At 61.8% G+C, this 20,563-nt stretch overlaps 2 long non-coding RNA genes and 1 pseudogene across 2 annotated transcripts; all 3 read right to left on the minus strand.

Moving 5' to 3' along the window:
* Positions 1 to 459: 459 nt before the first annotated feature.
* LOC119102539 (uncharacterized) lies at positions 460 to 1,972 on the minus strand. The gene is made up of 3 exons (XR_005094705.1): positions 1,843 to 1,972; positions 1,099 to 1,359; positions 460 to 493 (listed from the first exon to the last, which is right to left on the minus strand). It is a non-coding gene; the product is annotated as an uncharacterized LOC119102539 (long non-coding RNA).
* A 5,241-nt stretch (positions 1,973 to 7,213) lies between these two features.
* Positions 7,214 to 8,656, minus strand: LOC119102174 (uncharacterized). Its single transcript, XR_005094659.1, has 3 exons — positions 8,587 to 8,656; positions 7,709 to 7,783; positions 7,214 to 7,246 (listed from the first exon to the last, which is right to left on the minus strand). It is a non-coding gene; the product is annotated as an uncharacterized LOC119102174 (long non-coding RNA).
* Positions 8,657 to 12,893: 4,237 nt separating this feature from the next.
* LOC119100943 (transmembrane protein 87A-like) overlaps positions 12,894 to 20,563 on the minus strand; it is a 14,206-nt pseudogene continuing 6,536 nt past the window's right edge.

The raw sequence follows: 20,563 nt of genomic DNA on the forward strand, positions 1-20,563 counted from the left end.
GGTGCGGGTGCGTGCCAGAGTTCACCAGATCAAACAGGCCGTGCGGCAGGTTGAAGCCGGCGCGGCCTCCAGAGTCGCGGCCGTTCTTCCCCTTGGCAGAGACGGGAGTCTGCGCCGGCGCCGGCGTCACTGCCTGCTCCGGGGCCGGGGAGGTGGCGGCAGGGTCGGCACCAGTCGCCGTGTCGCCGGCGGTCGCCGTGTCTCGCCGGGCACGAGACTCGGCCGCGGCCGTCTCCACCGGCGGCCGGAAGCCCTTCGATAGCTGCTCGTACGCCGCGACCGGCCCGGCGGCGACGGCAGCGGCGGCTGCGGCGGCGGCGGCAGCTGCTACGTCAGAAGCCTCGGCGGCGGCGGCGGCGGCGGCGGCGGTGGGCTCCTCTGCAGTGTCGTTCTGCGAACTCCGGAAGAAGGGCGGCGGCGGCAGCGGGCCCGGGGGGAAGAGGGGCGGCGGTGGTGGCGGCAGAACACATGCCAACAGAGCACCACGGTCCGGCTGGAAAACAGACCGATCAGAGAAGTGGTCATACTGAAGGACAGCAGAACAGAAACACTAACATGTCGTTTTAAACCGCGTCTTCCCTGCGGATTCAGGGACGTGAGCCATCGTGTCGATAGCTGTTACCTACCCCAGAACGAGTACCGCCCAGTGCTATTCACTACACACGAACCCCACTCCTCACACAGCCGCCGCCCAGATCCCGCTCAGCATGATGCGGCAGCACATGTCCATTAAAGTGTTTTGTTCGGTAATACAAAATAGAAAGCAGATTCTTTGCTCGGGAAAACATTACTTCAGTTTTTCTGTCTATGCCGGTGAGCCATAAATTTAGGTGGCAGCACGGCAAAGTACAGGATACAATACAATTCACGGCCCGCAAAGCACAGGATATAATACACTTCACAACCCGCAAAGTATAGGATACAATACACTTCACAACCCGTAACACAAGGTGGGGCACGCAAGGGGCGCTCTTACGCGCACATCCCGCGTGCGTGGAACAGGGTACCTGGGTGCATTCTGCACCCAGTCGCGTACAGGTACAGACGTCCCGCTCAGCCGAGCTGGCCGACCCGTGTCGCCGCCGGCGGTGTACTCACTATGCAGCGCAGGTCGCGCGGGCAGACGTAGAGGGCGCGCTGCCGCCCCTGGCCGCGCGGAGGCGGCGGGCCCGCCGCGAGGAACGCCGGGGGCCCAAACAGGGCTGAACTGCGGCCCTCTGGCTCGTCGGCATCCGCGGCGGCCGCCGACGAGAACGGCACCGGGAACGGCCCCGGGTACGGGCCCGGGTACGGACCCGGGTACAGACCCGGGTACGGGCCCGGACGCGGCTCCGTGAACGGCACGGGGAACGGCGGACGCTGCAAGGGACGAGAGGTCGGGTGACGAAGCGTCGATGCGGGCCAAAACTGCGGGATCGAGGGGAGAGACTCCAAGACAGTATCGGCTATCACGTGTTGGTGGCCGGACAAGCAGACCAGGCCTTAAACTGTCAGAACGGTGTGGCCGAGCGCCCGGACCCATCGTGCACCCAAAACATACACCAACGGAAACGGCCGACGGAAAAGGTGGACGACGGCAAACGAGGCTGGGCTCCGAACCGTATCGGCAGAACCAAACCCCACCGTCCGACCCCGGCACTGGTGATACGAGATCTGACAAGATAAAATAGAGCGCGCAAGACATAACGATAACATACAATGATAACATAGTGATAAGAAACGATAAGATGCAATGATAAGATATACTGACAACGATACAATACGACCATACATTGATAAGCCCCCGGAGGTAATGACCATATGCTCTTCTGGCACACGATGTACCAGGCCCATCTGGCGCACCTGCTTCAGGGTCTTGAGATGCTGCGCCAGATCCTGACAGTCTGGGTCGTGGCGGGCGCCGGTCTCGAACTTGCGCAGGATGTCTCGCCGGTCCGGCTCGCCGAACTGCCCAAACAGCGGGCGCGGGAACGGTTCGACCCGCCCCGCCAGCCGGTCACCACGCACTGGGGAGAGCGCGCCGGCTACGGTCATCAGAGGTTGCCGCCAGTCAGGGGACCTGAGGTTAAGCCCGTCGGGGGCACCTGGGGTTACCGCCCGTCAGGGGCACCTGGGGTTACCGCCCGTCAGGGGCACCTGAGGTTACCGCCCGTCAGGGGCACCTGGGGTTACCGCCCGTCGGGGGCACCTGGGGTTACCGCCCGTCAGGGGCACCTGGGGTTACCGCCCGTCAGGGGCACCTGGGTTACCGCCGTCGGGGGCCTGGGGTTACCGCCCGTCGGGGGCACCTGGGGTACCGCCCGTCAGGGGCACCTGGGGTTACCGCCCGTCAGGGGCACCTGAGGTTACCGCCCGTCAGGGGCACCTGGAGTTACCGCCCGTCGGGGCACCTGGGGTTACCGCCCGTCAGGGGCACCTGGGGTTACCGCCCGTCAGGGGCACCTGGGGTTACCGCCCGTCAGGGGCACCTGGGGTTACCGCCCGTCAGGGGCACCTGGGGTTACCGCCCGTCAGGGGCACCTGGGGTTACCGCCCGTCAGGGGCACCTGGAGTTACCGCCCGTCGGGGGCACCTGGAGTTACCGCCCGTCGGGGGCACCTGGGGTTACCGCCTGGCAGGGGCACCTGGGGTTACCGCCCGTCGGGGGCACCTGGAGTTACCGCCCGTCAAGGGCACCTGGGGTTACCGCCCGTCAGGGGCACCTGGAGTCACCGCCCGTCGGGGGCACCTGGGGTTACCGCCCGTCGGGGGGCACGTGGGGTTACCGCCCGTCAGGGGCACCTGGGGTTACCACCCGTCAGGGGCACCTGGGGTTGCCACCCGTCAAGATCAGCGGGGGTTGCCGCCCGTCAAGGTCACCTGGGTTCTCCACCGGTCAAGGTCACCCGGCTTTTCTACTGGCAAAGGTCACCCGGGGTCGCCACCTTTCAGTGTCACCCGGGTTCTCCACCGCCCAAGGTCACCCGGGTTCTCCACCGCCCAAGGTCACCCGGGTTCTCCACCGCCCAAGGTCACCCGGGTTCTCCGCCGCCCAAGGTCACCCGGGTTCTCCGCCGGCCAAGGTCACCCGGGTTCTCCGCCGGCCAAGGTCACCCGGGTTCTCCGCCGGCCAAGGTCACCCGGGTTCTCCGCCGGCCAAGGTCACCCGGGTTCTCCGCCGGCCAAGGTCACCCGGGTTCTCCGCCGGTCAAGGTCACCCGGGTTCTCCACCGGCCAAGGTCACCGGGGTTCTCCACTGGCCAAGGTCACCCGGGTTCTCCACCGGCCAAGGTCACCCTGGTTCTCCACCGGCCAAGGTCACCCGGGTCCTCCAACGGCCAAGCCACCCAGGTTCTCCATCGATCAAGATCACCCAGGTTCTCCATCGTTCAAGGTCACGTGGCATCGAAAACCGCAACGACTTATGGACGGTGATGACAGATCCGGGAAAAGGGGGAGGAAAGGCAGTGCCAAAGGTCTGTGCAAGAGCGAAACCATCCCCTGTTCATGAGTTACAAGTCGCCACAATGGCACAGCGCCGCTGGCCCCGCGTCCGCTTCCAGAACTGAATCCAGGGAGCTGGAGAAACGGCTCGTTCAGCGATCAGCGGGATACGGTGACGAGCGTTACTGCTGAAGATCGGCTCCAGGGATTCAAAAGTCACGCGCAGACGACAAAAACCACCAGGGCGAAGGTAAAAATAACCGAATGGTGTCTCGCTCGCAAACCGACAAGTGTTGCGACAAGTGTTTTTTATTCTCTTTCCCATGTTCAGATTTCGTTCTTCCATGTGACACGGCAGCCCCGGGCGTTGATTTCCCTGAGGAGCAATTCGGAGCGCGGCGCATGACAAACATTTCCAGGGAGGCGCGTATCGTCTGCCACCGCGGCTGGCGGCCGTGCCTAGCCTCCGCATCCCGCTGGTGAGTAGGTCGCGCCACCCACCTCAGCTGATGGATGTGGTGCAACAGGCCCTCATCCGGCAGGCAGACGGGCGCCACGTGCAGGGTACTCTGTGTCGTCCAGGTCCGGCGTGATCCGCAGCATGGCCAGCCGGCCCTGCTCCCGCAGCGGCCCCCACGGGCCGTGCCATACGCGCCCTGCGCACGCACGCGCACAGTCAAGCGGACCCAGCCGGAAGAGAGCTCGCCACCTCGTGAAACGTAGCTAATGCTAGCGTCAGGCCATGCGGCCAGGCTGACCGCCTTAAAACGTTCGGCTGAACTGGTTACAAACACAAAAGGTTAGGAAATCCAGCACATTGCTTCGAGACGATCAACCACATCATTACATTATCCAATGTTTTCGGGGAGCCAGCAGGCAGCTAATCAAAGATCAGGAGACGGTGTGGACCATTAGGTCCATCAGTTACTTTCATATCACCACGTGAGCGGTGCGAGAGAGTACACGTGCTGGCGGAGCGGAACGCGGACCAGACGAGCCGGGCGCCCACCTGGCGACGTCTGCACGCGCTCGACGTCCAGCGCCACGGGCGGCAGGTTGACCGGCTGCGTCTCGTCCAGGTTCCAGTCGCCGACGGTGACCTTGAGGTCCTCCGCGTCGACGCCGGCCACGCAGTCTGCTGAGGTGAGCACCCACGCGGCGTGCACGAGCGCGCCGCTGCAGGTGAACTCGTGGTCCTCCTTCACCGTGCGCGTCCACACCGCCGCCTGCCGGCCGTCGCCAGAGGCGCCAGTCAGGCGAGGCGAGGCGAAGCGAGAGGGTTGAGGTCGAGGGGTAGAGGTCGGGCAAGGCGGAACGGTGGATCCGGGACGGCCGGACGGGGTAGGCGATCGCTGCCGACTGCGATCTGACAGGGGAATCGCCCCAAACAACCGTTGCGAGCTCGAGTGCAGACTGCTGATCAGTGCGCTATCAAACCGTTTGCGCGAGGGAGCCTCACGACGCGTAAACAGATTCAAATGATACAATCCGGCATATCACGCTATGGTTTAAAATCATCGACAAGAGGACTCTTGTTTTCCCACCTCCCTAACCGAACGACCGCAGACCGGTGTCGCACGCAACACACCCATGTCAAAACTCGGAAACCACTCAGGACACCACCGGTGTCGAATCGCGCCAGCGGCACGTCTCCACCACACAGCCGCCGGTCACACAGCGTCACACCTGCCAGGGGAACTCCCCGAACTGAGCGGCGCCGCGCCTGCCGTCGTCATGCGGCCCCAGCGGCGGCAGCAGCGGCGGCGGCAGCGGGCGCGGCGGCGGCCGCGGCAGGAACGGGTTGGCCGCCTTGCCGAGCACGCCGCGCCTCTGACGCCCGCCGCAGCGCGGCGCCACCGGCTCCTGCCGCAGGCTGTGTCGCACGCGCCGGATGTGGCAGATGAAGTCGCGCTCGGCGTCGCAGCTTCCGGTCGCCCAGACGCCGGGCGACAAGGAGGCGCTCTTCGGCAGGACGAAGAAGGCGCAGGCGTTCCGGCGCGTGGCGTCCTCGCGTGACGCGAAAGTTCCGGTAGCTGCCGGGCGTCAGCAGGCTGCCTGGCGGGCGGCGAACACGGCGCGCGTGACAAGGGAGCGCCGTCGCGGCACCGGTCAAGGGGGCGTCCGCTGGACGGTCAGGGCGTCCGCTGGACGGTCAGGGCGTCCGCTGGACGGTCAGGGCGTCCGCTGGACGGTCAGGGCGTCCGCTGGGACGGTCAGGGCGTCCGCTGGACGGTCAGGGCGTCCGCTGGACGGTCAGGGCGTCCGCTGGACGGTCAGGGTGTCCGCTGGACGGTCAGGGTGTCCACTGGGACGGTCAGGGCGTCCGCTGGACGGTCGGGGGCGTCCGCTGGAGGGTCGGGGCGTCTGCTGGAGGGTCGGGGCGTCTGCTGGAGGGTCGGGGCGTCTGCTGGCGGGTCGGGCGTGCTGGCGGATCGGGGCGTCTGCTGGCGGATCGGGGCGTCTGCTGGCGGATCGGGGAGTCTGCTGGCGGATCGGGGCGTCTGCTGGCGGATCGGGGCGTCTGCTGGCGGGTCGGGGCGTCTGCTGGCGGGTCGGGGCGTCTGCTGGCGGGTCGGGGCGTCTGCCGGCGGGTCGGGGCGTCTGCCGGCGGGTCGGGGCGTCTGCCGGCGGGTCAGTGCGGGTAAACAACGGCGGGTCGTGTGCACAGTCCCGCGACGAGATCGGACGGTTCGATGTGGATCGCCATAATGTGGCAAGTTGAACGGACCATATCAACGCACTACACGCGTCTGCCCACATACATACAGACATTCAAAACCCAGACCACTAAGTGACAGCAGAGTTATAGTCCAAAGTCTTCAAGTCTTAGACTGAACACATGAACGGCATTTACAGCGGATTTGGGTTTATCGTACATCTGCAGTTTCATCTGGTTATCCAACATGCGGACTCCCGTCATGCCTCATGATCACGCTCGTTGGTCTTGCCAAAAACGTAACGTCACGTCACGCTTCGTCTTACCGTTAACAAAGCGGAACGTTCCGCTGCCATCTGAACTCAAACCAATGTAGTACTTGCTAGCCCCGAGGACCTCGAAACCCTTCAGCATATCCACTATGTCTTGATTCATCTATAACACGGACAATACGTGAGGCACGTCGTACATTTCTTATCTACATCTCAATGTCTTGTGACCTCAGACCCCCGTGACCTCAGACCCCGTGACCTCAGACCCCATGACCTCAGACCCATGACCTATGACCTCAGACCCCATGACCTCAGACCCCATGACCTCAGACCCCATGACCTCAGACCCATGACCTCAGACCCATGACCTCAGGTCCGTGGCCTCAGACCCATGACCTCAGGTCCGTGGCCTCAGACCCATGACCTCAGGTCCGTGGCCTCAGACCCATGACCTCAGACCCATGACCTCAGACCCATGACCTCAGACCCATGACCTCAGACCCCGTGACCTCAGACCCATGACCTCAGACCCATGACCTCAGACCCATGACCTCAGACCCATGACCTCAGACCCATGACCTCAGACCCAGACCCGTGACCTCAGGCCTGCGACCTCAGGCCTGCGACCTCAGGCCTGTGACCTCAGGCCTGTGACCTCAGGCCTGTGACCTCAGGCCTGTGACTCCAGGCTCACTCAGCGCACCCGTTGGAGTCGGACGGTCAGGCAGGTCACCGGCCGTCCTTGCTGACAGCTAGCCCGGGCGCCAGCCCAGCTGCGCTGCTCGACCGCGCCGCCCTCTGTCGGCCGCACTAGGCCGTCGCCCAGCGGGAAAGTAAGACCTCGCGGATCCTCTTGCTCGCAACCGCGTGCCCAGCTCGTCCACATAGCACGGCTCTGCCCGGACGGCGGCGCGTGAGAGGCCAGATCCTGGCGGCCATGACGGCCACGGCGCGCAGCGGGCGGCGGCTAGTCTCGGATACTGCTGAACATTGTGACATCTGTGTGTTTAGCTGCAAGCCTGCCCTCTCGTGGGTCGATGGCTGTGTGGGAGCCATCACAGCCTTGCGCGATGCGTCACGCTCTAACCAGCAGCAGGTTAGGACAGGACAGTGGAGTGCCAGCAGGACAGTGGAGTGCTGGACACTGGACACACAACACAGCGCTCCATCCGAAATGAGAGGCCATCCACGGGAGTCTAGTCCCTGCTGTCCCTGCTCCTCAGAGCACGGACAGCGGGGACCAGGCCAGCGAGGCCTTCACACCCCAATGGTGGGGGCATACAGAACAGTTCACGACATGCGGGCAGCGCCTCGCCGGCACCGTGAAGCGGGAGACAAGCGGGACGGCCTGCCGTACCTGGGTAGTGGTTGGCATCCACAGCACAGCACAGCCGGTTCTTCTGCTTCATACAGCGGGCAACGCTGGCGCTACCTGCGCAGAAGGAGCGGCGCCATGGCGGTCGCATACGCAAGCGGAGGCACAGACGTACTGATCTCGCTCGACGCAACACTGATGCGGCTGGTCAGACTCCACAAACGCTGCCCCCTCCAGCGTCATATTTGTAACACATGCATGGTGAAAGGCGAAGGCCGGTTCCAAATGAACATTTGGTTGGATTATACGGCCCTGTCGTCTGCACATCCCCCATACGTTATCCTACGGCCCACTCCCTCAGCTCAGTCTGTCCGAGCGTTGTCTTCCAGACTACCCGTGGCGCTTTGGGTGGATGTGGAGTCGCTTCGGTGCTCGCTATTTGCCCCCGGCTCGGATGGCACGCGGCCGGTGGCAGCGACCGCATCACCACGGTCAGGAGGCGAGGCCAGAAGACCGCTTGGGCCATGATGAGCATTGCGGCGCGTTACAGAATCTCGCGACCAGATGGGGCAGTCAGGGTTCACACGTCAAACGTTGCTTGGCGAGATCTGACCCCAGAAATCCATCCCATCAAAATGTTCAAGTCAATTCGAGTCGTTCAGGCTATAAACGTCTAATGGAGTGAAGAGAGACTTCGCCAAAATCAATTGCACGCTAATCAGATGACACCAGCCCAGCGGAAAATCCCAACCCTGGCAATAGTGCGTGTGCGTGGGCGGGGGGGGGGGGGGCGGAGCGAGGGGGGTAGAAGAGCACAGCACTTCCCAATATGCGTTGCGCCAGGCGAGATACCTCCTAGGTCAAAATAAATGCACTTCGGGACACTTGTATGCAGACCGTTAGAGATAGGCCTAACTGACCCGTCTCGCAGACGTAGAAGGCCGTGGACTCGCAGCTGGCGCTCTCCAGCTGAGACAGCGAGTCGGTCCGGGACGTCGCCTTAAGGCATTGCTTCGACTTGGAGCCTGCCGAAGTGTTTGGGAGTAAATGGGACCGCACATCGCCAATGCCTTCGTCAGCCAGCGATGGCGCTTCGTCACCGACTATAAACATCGATTACGCACGACTTGTTTGTACTCTTACACGGATGTATTGAACCTGCACTAAACTCGTATTCGTGCGGACATTTGTGTATTGCCGACCCATGATTTGGCGACGGTTTTGGACACGTAGGAGTGAAACTAACTCAGGATTGGAGGACTGCTGCAAGCAGGTGAGAGAAAGTACGTGGGATCTGCCACATAGTGAGTTTTAACAGCAGAAAAGAAGGATGCAGTGTGGAAAGTGTGTCAACACGAATACAGATTTCAGTCGTACACAACTGGACGTCAGCATTCGTGCTGCGATAGTATCCTCGTTCCTGCCTTACCATACCAGCTTTTAGCAGCACCTCCCATCCGCGGAAAATGAACGCGACGCAGAATGTCAAATCGGAGTGGGGTAGGGAATACTCGCCTTAAAGGAGCAAGTAAGGCGTGAGCTATGGAGCGGGGCAGCTACATACATTGCTGAACTGCATGCGATAACGACAAAGCCCGACGATACAACGCCAAATCCCCCGCCCAGTCATCAACAGTCAGTCAACAGTCAGTCAACAGTCAGTCAACAGTCAGTCAACAGTCAGTCAACAGTCAGTCAACAGTCAGTCAACAGTCAGTCAACAGTCAGTCAACAGTCAGTCAACAGTCAGTCAACAGTCAGTCAACAGTCAGTCAACATCCATCAACAGTCGGTCAACAGTCGGTCAACAGTCAGTCAACAGTCAGTCAACAGTCAGTCAACAGTCAGTCAACAGTCAGTCAACAGTCGTCAACAGTCGTCAACAGTCGTCAACAGTCGTCAACAGTCAGTCAACAGTCAGTCAACAGCCAGCTGACCGGCGACGGCAATCACCGTCTGTAGGCGGCTGGAGGCCAAGCGTCTCAAAGTCGATCGGTTCGCCGGTGGTGGCCCAAAGCCAGAGGGCGCGGCCGTCGTCCCAGAGGCCGTCCGTCCAGTGCGGCCCGAAGCGGGAGAGCACGGTCAGCTCCTCGGAGCTCTCCAGCACGGGCGGGTGGGCGCTGAGCGCGGCGCACTCGGCCACCGCCTCGTGCCGCGTCACAGGCAGCTCGGGCGACACCAGGTAACAGCTGGTCAGGTCCAGGGAGTCCCAGCCGGGCCGGCACTGGCCTGCCGGGCGGACGGGCGCCGGTCACAGCCGAGGTCAGCACGGGGGTAGCGTGTCAAGCACGGGACGGTAGTCTGAGCCGTGGTCAACACGATGGGGGGGAGGGGGGTCTAGCGAGGGACGGAGCCGCGTTCGGAGCGAGGTCAACATGGGGGGGGAGCAGCAGCAAGGCGTCCGTGTCTGGCGAGGGACGGTGGTCAGAGCCGCGTTCAGAGCGAGGGCAACATGGGTGGAGCAGCAGCAAGGCGTCCGTATGTGGCGGCAATGTTGCGTGCTGGCCGTGAACATCAGAACATAAGAGGTGATCAGGGCAATATCTAGCGTGTTCCTAGATGAGCTGAATGACATATTAAAATATATCATATCAAAACATATCCAAGTGGTTGCATACAAAAATCCAGCAAAGCCTTGAGTTTGTATCAAACGTATACACTATTGTTGCTCATAGGACGGCAGCAGAGCAGAGCAGAGCCCACCAGCTCCCTGGCCACACCATTCCCGCAAACGCTCACCCATCGTGTGAACGGCTCGACAGTGGAGGGGGTCGAGTGGGGTGGGGTGGGGTGGGGTGCGGGGCGGGGCGGGGGTGTACTCACGGGAACAGTCCTCGGGGTGCACGCACTTGGTGTCCGGCGGACACACCCCGCCGTGGAACTGCTTCTGAGGCCGCGGTCAGGTGCACCGGCGGCAGCGGCGGCAGCGGCGGCAGCGGCGGGAAGGGCGGCGGTGGCGGCACGAGCCCCACCGCTCCGGCCGCGCCCAGCGCCGCCACCAGCAGCCAGACTGGAACGGGCGCCCCCACCCGCCCGGCGTCACGGGGATGCGGGATGAGGGGTCGATGGGCTACAGACTGCCGTGTCCGCACCGCGGGTAATGGCATACGGGTTCGTTGATCGTACACGTCTTCATGACTATCCATCGCAAGCTTTCCAGAGCTACCGCAGCTTCAGACAGACGCGATGCACCCCCGGCGGTGGAATCTCACGGTATGGGGCGGCGGGTATGCCAGCGCAATTTACTCCTTGGCCTACCGTGTATGATAATCAAGCTCACTTCGCCCGTCGCACGCCATTTACATTACGATAAGATGCTAACGCACAGCTCTGCATGGCGATTTAAAACAAATGTATGGATGCAAGCCTTCAAGAAAAAGTCCAAGCATGATCAAAAGCAAATAACAAACATTCACAGACGCCATCACAATCTTACGGCGTATCATAGCGGCGCTCCGCTGAGCGAGTCCGTCCGCACCGGCGCTGCAGCACCTCCACTGGCACGGGTCGCGACCCCAGACTGACCGCGGCCGGCGCCGAGGTCACAAGGTCACCGCCACCGCCCGGGGCGACCGCCGCGGGCCATCGAGCGGCGGCGCCCCCGAACGGCGGACGCTGAAAACTGCAGACGATTGCCCAACGAGCTGCATTGAGGTGGGAATAAAGACAGTGAGTAAATGTTTGCACTCTTCTTGAATGGTTCCAAGCTCATCCAACTTCGAGCCGTTCCGTCAGGAAAACGGATATTGACAGGACATCATGAGCTATGCATTTTCGAGCCATGGACTTTCCCGGCATGAGGGTGTTTATGCAGCAAAATCGCTCTCGCTTCATCGCTGGTTTCTTTCATCGGCGCGTCCACCAACGGAACGAAGCGTGTCGTTTCTTCCACTGGTCACGGCAGGCGCTACGTGGACACGTGTCGTGTCTGTGAGACCGCACGTACTCAACGTTAGTCGCCAGGAGCGACAAAAACATCGCAGAACTGCCCTAAAATGACGTTCCCGCTTTGGCTACACGGCCTTTGTCTACCGCGCTCTCGGTGCACGCATATATGAACTGCAAGACAGCTGGTTTCTTTGCACTGACGCGTCACGGGTTTTATGTGCATAGGCAATTGGCGCCAGTGGTACGGTGCACCTCTGGATTAACTCAGGACGCGCCGAAGCCTCGATTGCGAGTCAGCAAGACAGAAAGTCAGAAAATGCAGCTATTTTTCATTTCAAATGTGGCACCTTGGATAAAACATCGCCTGCTACAGCTGCGAGAAAAGTTGGTCAACATAGATGGCTACCGAGTGAACGATATGGTACCAGACACCAAGCTGAAGAAAACGTTCCACTGTACATATATTTAAGAAGCAAAATTAAATAAATCTACAACATTAACCATTGATGAACAAAATAAACATCGCCACCATGCAATGCAGTTAACAGTTGTGAACGCAAGGTTCCCGACAGTAACCATACAACTGAACTCCACGTGGTATAGGCGAAATGCCCCATATCTCACGATGACCCAGATCACCACAGGAGCCCACAACAAGCTCATCAACGAATCAGGACGTCCTCAACCGACAGACAGCTGATAATCGGTACAGGCATTTAGGTGTAAGTGCGACAGTAACAGTGGACAAATCGCAGCACGCATACGTGAAATATGCATCACACAGGTATTTACACCGCAAGCGGTAACTCCGCTCCCTGGACATGCCGAAACCCAGGCATCTTTGCATCTCCATGTACAGATACGCGCCCAGGGATAAGGCAGGTCAGACGACTCGCACTCTCCACGCGGCAAACATCATCACAGTGCGCACCGAAACGGAAGGCATGTGCAGACCCGCACATGTACACACAGCAGGAACTAAGACGGCCGCTGCCCACCCGTGGGGCCCGACAAGACCGCCCGCCAGCCCGCATCACACTCCGCCCGAGTCCAGAGTCCAGCCGCAACCGTCACCGCCGCGCCGACGTCGGCCACGCCGCCGCGCCCGGACGGGCCCGCCGGCTCGCCGCGACGGCGCCGTCTCCAGCGCCGCCGGCGGGGGAGACGACGGGAAGACCCAGCGCGGGCCGAGACCCGCCCCGCCCTGAACTGCCTGATCACGCCCCTGCTCGCCCAGGAGGCCGCGGCCGCGCCGGGTCACGAGCGCACCCGAGTCCCGACCCCGGCTGGCGTCCCGCCACAGCCGGACACGCCGGACACAGCCGGACACGCCGGACACGCCGGACACGCCGGACACGCCGCCGCGCCACCGCCCAGCGGACCCGGCGGCGCTACTGCATCTTGCTGATCTCGAACTTGGCCTGCATCACCTCCTCGTCCGAGTCGACGACGGGCAGCGCCGTCTCGGACAGCGAGGCCGGGATGTTGTCCTCCACCCACCTGCCGGGGCCGGACGGGGTCAGGCGAGCGCCACGGCGCCGGTACGTCACGCCGGCTCACGACACGCGACGCACCCTCCACAGCGCGGCGGCTCCTCCAGCTCTGACTCGCCGGGAGAGGAGGAGGGATCAGCAGTCGGCCTGGCATCAGCCGGCCCGCCACCTGGTCATTCTCCTCCGCCGCTACCGCCGGCAGCAGTCGGAGCACAGGGTAGACTTTCCTCCGCCGCTACCGCCGGCAGCAGTCGGAGCACAGGGCAGACTCTCCTCCGCCGCTACCGCCGGCAGCAGTCGGAGCACAGGGCAGACTCTCCTCCGCCGCTACCGCCAGCAGCAGTCGGAGCACAGGCCAGACGGACGCGACATCTGACTACGCGCCCCGTCCCATTCCAAGCATGCTCACGCTATCACCAGCAGAGTGTGTGTGTGTTGGGGGGGGGGGGGGGGGAGCTCGGCCAGTCACCTCTGCGTCACAGTGCGACAAGAGCACAGGACCGCGCTGGGGAAGCATCACGAACACCGCGGCCTTCCCTGCACATCCCTGCCAGGGACGAATGCTCTCCCTCCCCAGCCGGTGGTGCACCGAACCAGACGGTGTGGGACTGACAGCCCGCACGGGAAGGCTCCGGACGGTGAGGCCACAGTCGTGACTCGGCACTGAGTCATAAGACTCGGTGCCAGCTGCCAGCCAGCAGAGCCGCCCTTCCCGTTCATGGTCATGACGGACAGCGGTATGCAATGGGGCTTGAGGGCCCCTCCTCATTTGGGCGGTAAACAAATATTACAAAGTGGCCAGCAATGGGTCATTCCTGCTTCTTGTCTTACTAATATCAACAAGCATGAAAATTTCTGGTCAACATCTACAAAATCCAGGAAGCAAAGAGCGCTTCAAGAAAACTATTTTCATACCTCCTGACGCTGAAGTATTCTTTGTCACAGGAATACAGAGCAGGAGGCATGCACTTAAGGCAGGAGGCGTGAGGCAATAACCTAGCCTAACCTCTCACATGACTGTTTCTTTGTAACTGACCTCGCGGTTGGATCGGTCCCAAAACAAAAATACTGACGCGTTTTTTGCGCGTGTGCGTGCGCGTGCGAGAACATTTGCGCGTCCGTCAGTGCGCATTTTAGAACGTGCGCGCGCGCGTCCCTGCATCTGAAGGACGCCATCCGACTGCCCCTGGTGCACTTTTTTAAGTGGCGACACTTCCAGGTCCCGCCATGTCCATACAGCTTGCTTGAAGCCCTCGGCAAGAGGGTCCTCACATCAGGCCATGAATAAAACCCAAAACGTTCAGCAGAAATGCGTATCAGATATTGAGGAAACAGAGCGCTACTGGCGATGAGCTGGTGATGAGTACCCATTATCCAAATTTCTTGCCGCCATCTCTCATAAGAAACGTTCCAAGACCATTGCATGAAAAGCGAAATCCACTTGTCGTCCGCTTGCAGAAAGCTGCGGCTGCAGCCATCTCATTGCCACCACCAAAGGAGAGGTGCGCCCGGTAGGAGGCGGCTTTGTGACTGCTCGGCCACCCGTCAGATTTAGCCGGGGCTCAACTCCACGCCCAACAAGAGCTGCTTCAAAACGGCTTTGGTTTTGCAATGTGCGCTAGCAAATATGATGAGAGCGTGCAACCCATACCCGCGAAGGTATACGTCGTACAGCCTCGCGTACTGCACTACTGTTTATCGTAGTGGATCTGCGAAGACGTTCGCGGGACGTGTCCACCGCACACCTCCGCAGACGTGCTGCGGGCTGTCTGTATAACCGCCAGCACACCTTTGAAAAGGAAACCTGCTAAGAAGCGCTTCTTGTTGGGTGGGCAGTTTGAGCCCCGGTTAGATCTGTGGGCAGTCGTGAAGCCACAGCTCCCTTTCCGACCTGGGTGCACAGCATACTGGACCAGAACCCGGCTGGACCAGAACTGTTGCAACTGCAGCCAGCTGCAAGCGACAAACAAGCGATTTTGCCAGAACGCGTTACATGCGTTCATGCATTGGAATCGTTGCTACCAAGGATCGGCGACAAGGAAATTCTGACACCATATGCTCATCAACAGCTGACCGCCACCGACCTTCTGTCCCTTTCACTACTCAATACGCATTTCCCGGAACATAGGTTTCCCCCGGCTTGGCGTGCCTTTTATCGCATTGGCGTGCATTGTGGGAGATCTGCTACCATGGATATCAGCGACGACGTTACCCGCTTGCTGGGACTCAAGAGCATGCGGTGGGTGAATATAAATGGAAAATAACATAATGACGGGTATGCTGAAAACGCGAATATGAAAAGACATGCCTGATCGTCACCAATAGCTTCCCTTAATACATTTACAAGCAACCTATCCACGCAAATGTTTCCCTGTCACAGCAGTCAGACACGTGGAACACAATTACCATCGTTATCGCTACGTTGTCCCCCACCACAGGACAACACAGGCAGGGGGGCGGCACCAGCTGCGGGCCGGCACGCCTGCCACCGCTGCGGCCCGGCCCGGCCTGGCCGGCAGGCACCGAATCACTTGAGGTCCTCGTCCGAGTCGTTGCGCGAGCGGCGCGAGTTGGCGCGCGAGCCGCTGGGCGAGCTCTGGCCGCGCGAGGCGCAGCTTCAGGTCGTGGTAGGCGTCCGAGCGGAACAGCTCGTCCTCTTCGTCCTCGTCGCCGGCGTCCAGCAGCGGTTGTGAAACGCGTACCTGACACCGGAGAGAAGGTCAGACAGGGGTGCGGCGGCTGGACGGGGGGGGGGGGGGGTCAGATAAGGACACCACGGAGGAAGGTCAGGCAGGGGTGCGGCGGCGGGACTGAGGACGGGGGGTCCGATTAAGGACACCACGGAGGAAGGTCAGGCAGGGGTGCGGCGGCGGACTGAGTACGGGGGGGTCAGATAAGGACACCACGGAGGAAGGCAGACGGGGTGCGGCGCGGCGGGACTGAGGGGGGGGGGGGGGGTGTCAGGTAAGGACACGCCGGAGGAAGGTCAGACAGGGGGTGCGGCGGCGGGCGGGGGGGGGGGGGGGTGGGGGTCAGACAAGGACACCACGGAGGAAGTCAGACAGGGGTGCGGCGGAGGGACTGAGAGCGGGGGGTCCAGGTAAGAACGCGACGGAGGAAGGTCAGATGGGCGTGAGGCGGCGGCGGGTCGAGGGGGCCAGGATACCAGCGCAGCAGCGGATGGAGGGGTATGTCGGACTAGGGCCGCGGGGAGGCGTCAAGGGTTGCAGCAGCGGAAGCAGAGTTCACAACGGGCGGGAGGGACTGACTATAAGGGGAGCGCACGGGCGGGAAGAACGATCTCGGGTCAGCGGGGAGGACAGGTTAAAAGGGGAGCGTGCGGGCAGGAGGAACAGGTCTCGTGTCGGCGGGAGGACAGGTTATAACAGGGGCGCACGGGCGGGAGGAACGGTCTCGGGTCGGCGGGAGGACATGTTATAACAGGGGCGCACGGGCGGGAGGAACGGTCTCGGGTCGGCGGGGAGGATAGGTTATAACTGAGACACGCAGGCGGGAGGAACGGTCTCGGGTCGGCGGGGAGGACAGGTTACAACAGGGGCGCACGGGCGGGAGGAACGGTCCTCGTGTCGGCGGGGAGGACAGGTTATAACAGGAGCGCACGGGCGGGAGGAGGAACGGTCTCGGACCGGCGGTACGACAGCAGGAGGGAGGACTGTCGTCACCATAGCTGCGCAATGGGACGTGGAGACATCGCTGAGAAGAAAAGGGAGGGGGAGCGAAAGGGGGGGGGGGGGGGGTGAACCTACGAATATCATATTTCCATGTTCGGCAATAGGTTACTAAAGGCTGAAAATATCAAAAGCCAGCTTTGATCGGTTAAACCACACCAACGCTAACCATGTACTAAGGACAGACAAGCCGTGTTGTTGCTGAATCTACACCAGCTGTTCGAGGATAGACCCCTTCTGGGTTGCGGCATGCAGGCAGTACACACAAATAACATCTAACGACAGTTTGATGGCAGCCGGCGGACCCCCGCGTCGAAGTGCAGGCGCCGACGCACCTCTGGTTGTTGTTGTTGGTCTCCAGAGCAGCATGATGACCAGCAGGATCATGGAGAAGAGGATGTGCCAGCACGCCTCGTCCGCCCACAGGTTCTTCCACTGGCGCAGGCAAGCCGACAGTCCGGTGGAACTTGACCGACCACAACCATGAAGCCGACCGAGGCCAGCACGGACAGCATCAGCGTGTTGGTGAAGTGACGGTACAGCGTCAGCTTCACCTCGTTCCTGCGCAGGGGAAGCCAGCGGTGGTGCGGACTGTGATGCAAAAGTGCTACGTGCAGCAGTGACACAGCAAAAGACGCAAAGCGTTATGTTACCAGAAGCAGCTGCTGCGACTCAATCAAGCGTATAACAGCGGCCTTTTGCGACAGGTGCTCTGGTGTCGGGGGCTAATACCCTCCGCAAAGGCCCAGCCGAGCCTGGGTCACGACCTCCCGCCACAAACCGAGACCGAGTCCATCCGGAGCCCCCGGCGTCCTCGAGCCCCCCCCCCCCCCTCCCCTCCTCACCGCCAGCGGCGGCGCGCGCCGAGCCTGCTCACCTGCGGAGTCGGAGGGTGCGCGTTGTGCTGAGCAGGCGCCGAGAACACCCACCAGCAGATGCCGGAGTCGAGCAGCGCCAGCACCACCGAGGTGCCCAGCGTGCCGCCCGACATGTCGTTCTTGGGGCCGCAGCGCGCGCGTGCAGCTCTCAATCGAGGCGAACATGAAGAAGATGAAGCCGACGGCCATGACGCGGTGCAGCAGCGGGCCGAGGCGCGGCCTACAGGGGGCAGGGCGTCAGCAGACCGGCCGCGCCGCCACACTGCCACCCCAGCGGCGTTGCAGCGCAGGGCGGCAAACACGGTTGTGCGCCACAACATTGGAGGTAGCAGAGTGCGTGGAAATTCGCACAGTTTTTCAATGCAACAGCCGCCCTCAGGGAAAGCCCTGGCACGTTCAGGCAACCCCTATGCCCATCCACACTACAATGCTACTTGCCGCGGAACGAATCCTACTCATGTGATGCCAAGGATTTGCCAAATGCCGAATATAAGATCAGAGGTCAGGGGTTATTTCTGTCAGCCCACAGGGAGACGCGTCGCGACAGCCCGCTGCCGCTCCGCCCTCACTTGGTGAGCCGAAGCCGAGCGAGGACGATGATGACGAGCATAACGCGGCCGAGAGCTCGCTTGCGCCACGACGAGACGATCTCGGCGAACACCACAGCGCCCCCACACGCCTGCGCCCGGTCCTGTTGACCGACTCGTTACTCGGCCAGGAACACCGCCTGCGGGCATCAGCGGCGCCAGGTCACGGCCGGCTGCTAACCGCAGTCGCCGGCGCGCCGCTGGCCGTCATGTTCAGCGGCGACCACGGCAAAAACACGCGCGCCAAGGAACATGCTGAGTCCAACATGTAAGTCGCCGCGTGTGCGTGCATTCTGATATACAACCAACTTCTGAATGAGAAATAACCATGCGAGTGAGAGACAATGCCAGGAATAACTAACAAGCTAAGCTTCAAACCCTTTCATTTGTTGGACACCAGCTTGATAAACAAAACTACACCACGCTATGACAAACAACCAGCTCGAAATACACGTCACACAAATACCTATAGCGATAACATGACAATCATCCGCGGCTCTGTCTTGAGGCAGCGCTGTTTCAGTGTGAAAGTCGCGCGGCAACGGGCGACCACGGTGCCGGCAGCTGGGTTATCACCTTCTCCAGCATGCCGATGGCGATGACGCCGCCGATCCAGAACTGGATGCGCAGCAGCTCGCGCCATTGTCGGGAGCACACCACCAGCCAGCCGAGTCCGTACAGCACGTACACGGCGCACATGACCGAGTAGAACTGCGGGCGCAGGCCACCGCGGGTCAACGCAGGTCAGGGTGAGCTCAGGGTCAGCTTGGGGTTAGTGTAAGGTCAGCCTAGGGTCAGTGTGAGATCGGGTGTAAAGCTAATGTCAGATCAGTGTTAGATCAGTGTGAGACCAATGCAATATTAGTGTATGGTCGGTGCGATATCAGTATAAGGTCAGTATGAGATCAGTATGAAATCAGTGCAAGGTCAGTGGGAGGTCAGGGTGGTCAATGCGTGACCAGCGTGAGGTCAGCCTCAGGTCGGCGTGAGATCAGCGTAATCAGCATAAAGTCAGCACGGGGTCAGAGTGGGTGCTGTAGGGACATTCGAAGTGTACCCGCGGCACTTCCCACCTATCCTTGATCAACCCACGCCAGTAACAACCGGTCCAGCCTGTCCCACCGCGCCAGTGCCCGCCTCTTGGCCCGCTACCTCCCCCCCCCACCGAGCCTCCCTCGGCCCTGCTCGGCCTCACTCCTCCGTGGCCGTCGCAGCCGGTGCCGCCCGCCGTCCACGCGCCGCCTGCCCGCTCCCCCACTGACCGGCAGGTACGGCCAGTCGGCGGCGACAGGTAGCCGTGGGCGCCACGCATCTCCAGATGCACGGTCACGTTCAGCGGCCGCGGGCGACGCCGCCTGGTCGCGGCGGCACGTGCACCACCAGCAGGAATATGGCCATCGTCCAGGGGCGCGGATCCTGCCGATGGGGCGCCGTCGCCGCCGCCACCACCCTTCTCCGCCCGCTGACGGCGAGAGGGGGCCCGTCAGGAGAGGGGACGGCGGGGCCGGCGGTGGAGCAGTGCGGAATCTGCCGATGGGGCGCCGTCGCCGCCGCCACCACCTGCTCCGCCGTTTGACGACGAGAGGCCCGTCAGGAGGGGACGGCGGGGCCGGCGGTGCAGCCGGGCGGATCTGCCAATGGGGCGCCGTCGCCGCCGCCGCCACCTGCTCCGCCCGTTGACGACGAGAGGGGCCCGTCAGGAGAGGGGACGGCGGGGCCGGAGGTGCAGCCGGGCGGATCTGCCGATGGGGCGCCGTCGCCGCCGCCGCCACTGCTCCGCCGTTGACGACGAGAAGCCCGTCAGGAGAGGGCCGGCGGGGCCGGCGGTGCAGCCGGACGGCAGGGAGTGAGACAGGCATGGGGGCAGCAGAGAGAGGCGCAGCAGGAAACAGGGAGTAAAGGGGTGGGGTCGGGGGGGGGGGTACCAGAGTGGAGCAGCAGGGGACAACAGCACAAGGTCAGTACGGGCAGCAGGAACAATGGAAACACCACGCAATAGCACAGGAGTACAGTGAAAAGGCAGCGAGGAGGACAATCTAATGGGACGGTGGGGAGGACAGCAGCGAAGTGGGGAATCGGGGAGGATGGCAGCAGAGCAGCACCCATGAAGGGCGCTGACCGTTGCGCAGAGGAGTGTGCAAAGTCCTTGACCCTGCTGCCAGCACAAGGGCAGAGGGAAAATAACAAGGTCAGAGTGTGTGAGAATGAGGAGAAAATAAACGCCCATAGCAGTACAAAACGGCAAGGCCGAGCCCCCACTGATGTCAGGATTGCGGGTGCTTTTCACGTGACACGGGCCCTCCCGACAGAAAGGCATTAGTCATGATACAAATATCACAAACATCTATGCAATATTATCACA

This window comes from Pollicipes pollicipes, unplaced genomic scaffold (assembly GCF_011947565.3).
Source record: "Pollicipes pollicipes isolate AB1234 unplaced genomic scaffold, Ppol_2.1 Scaffold_2555;HRSCAF=2994_pilon_pilon_pilon, whole genome shotgun sequence".
Lineage (NCBI taxonomy): Eukaryota > Metazoa > Arthropoda > Thecostraca > Pollicipedomorpha > Pollicipedidae > Pollicipes > Pollicipes pollicipes.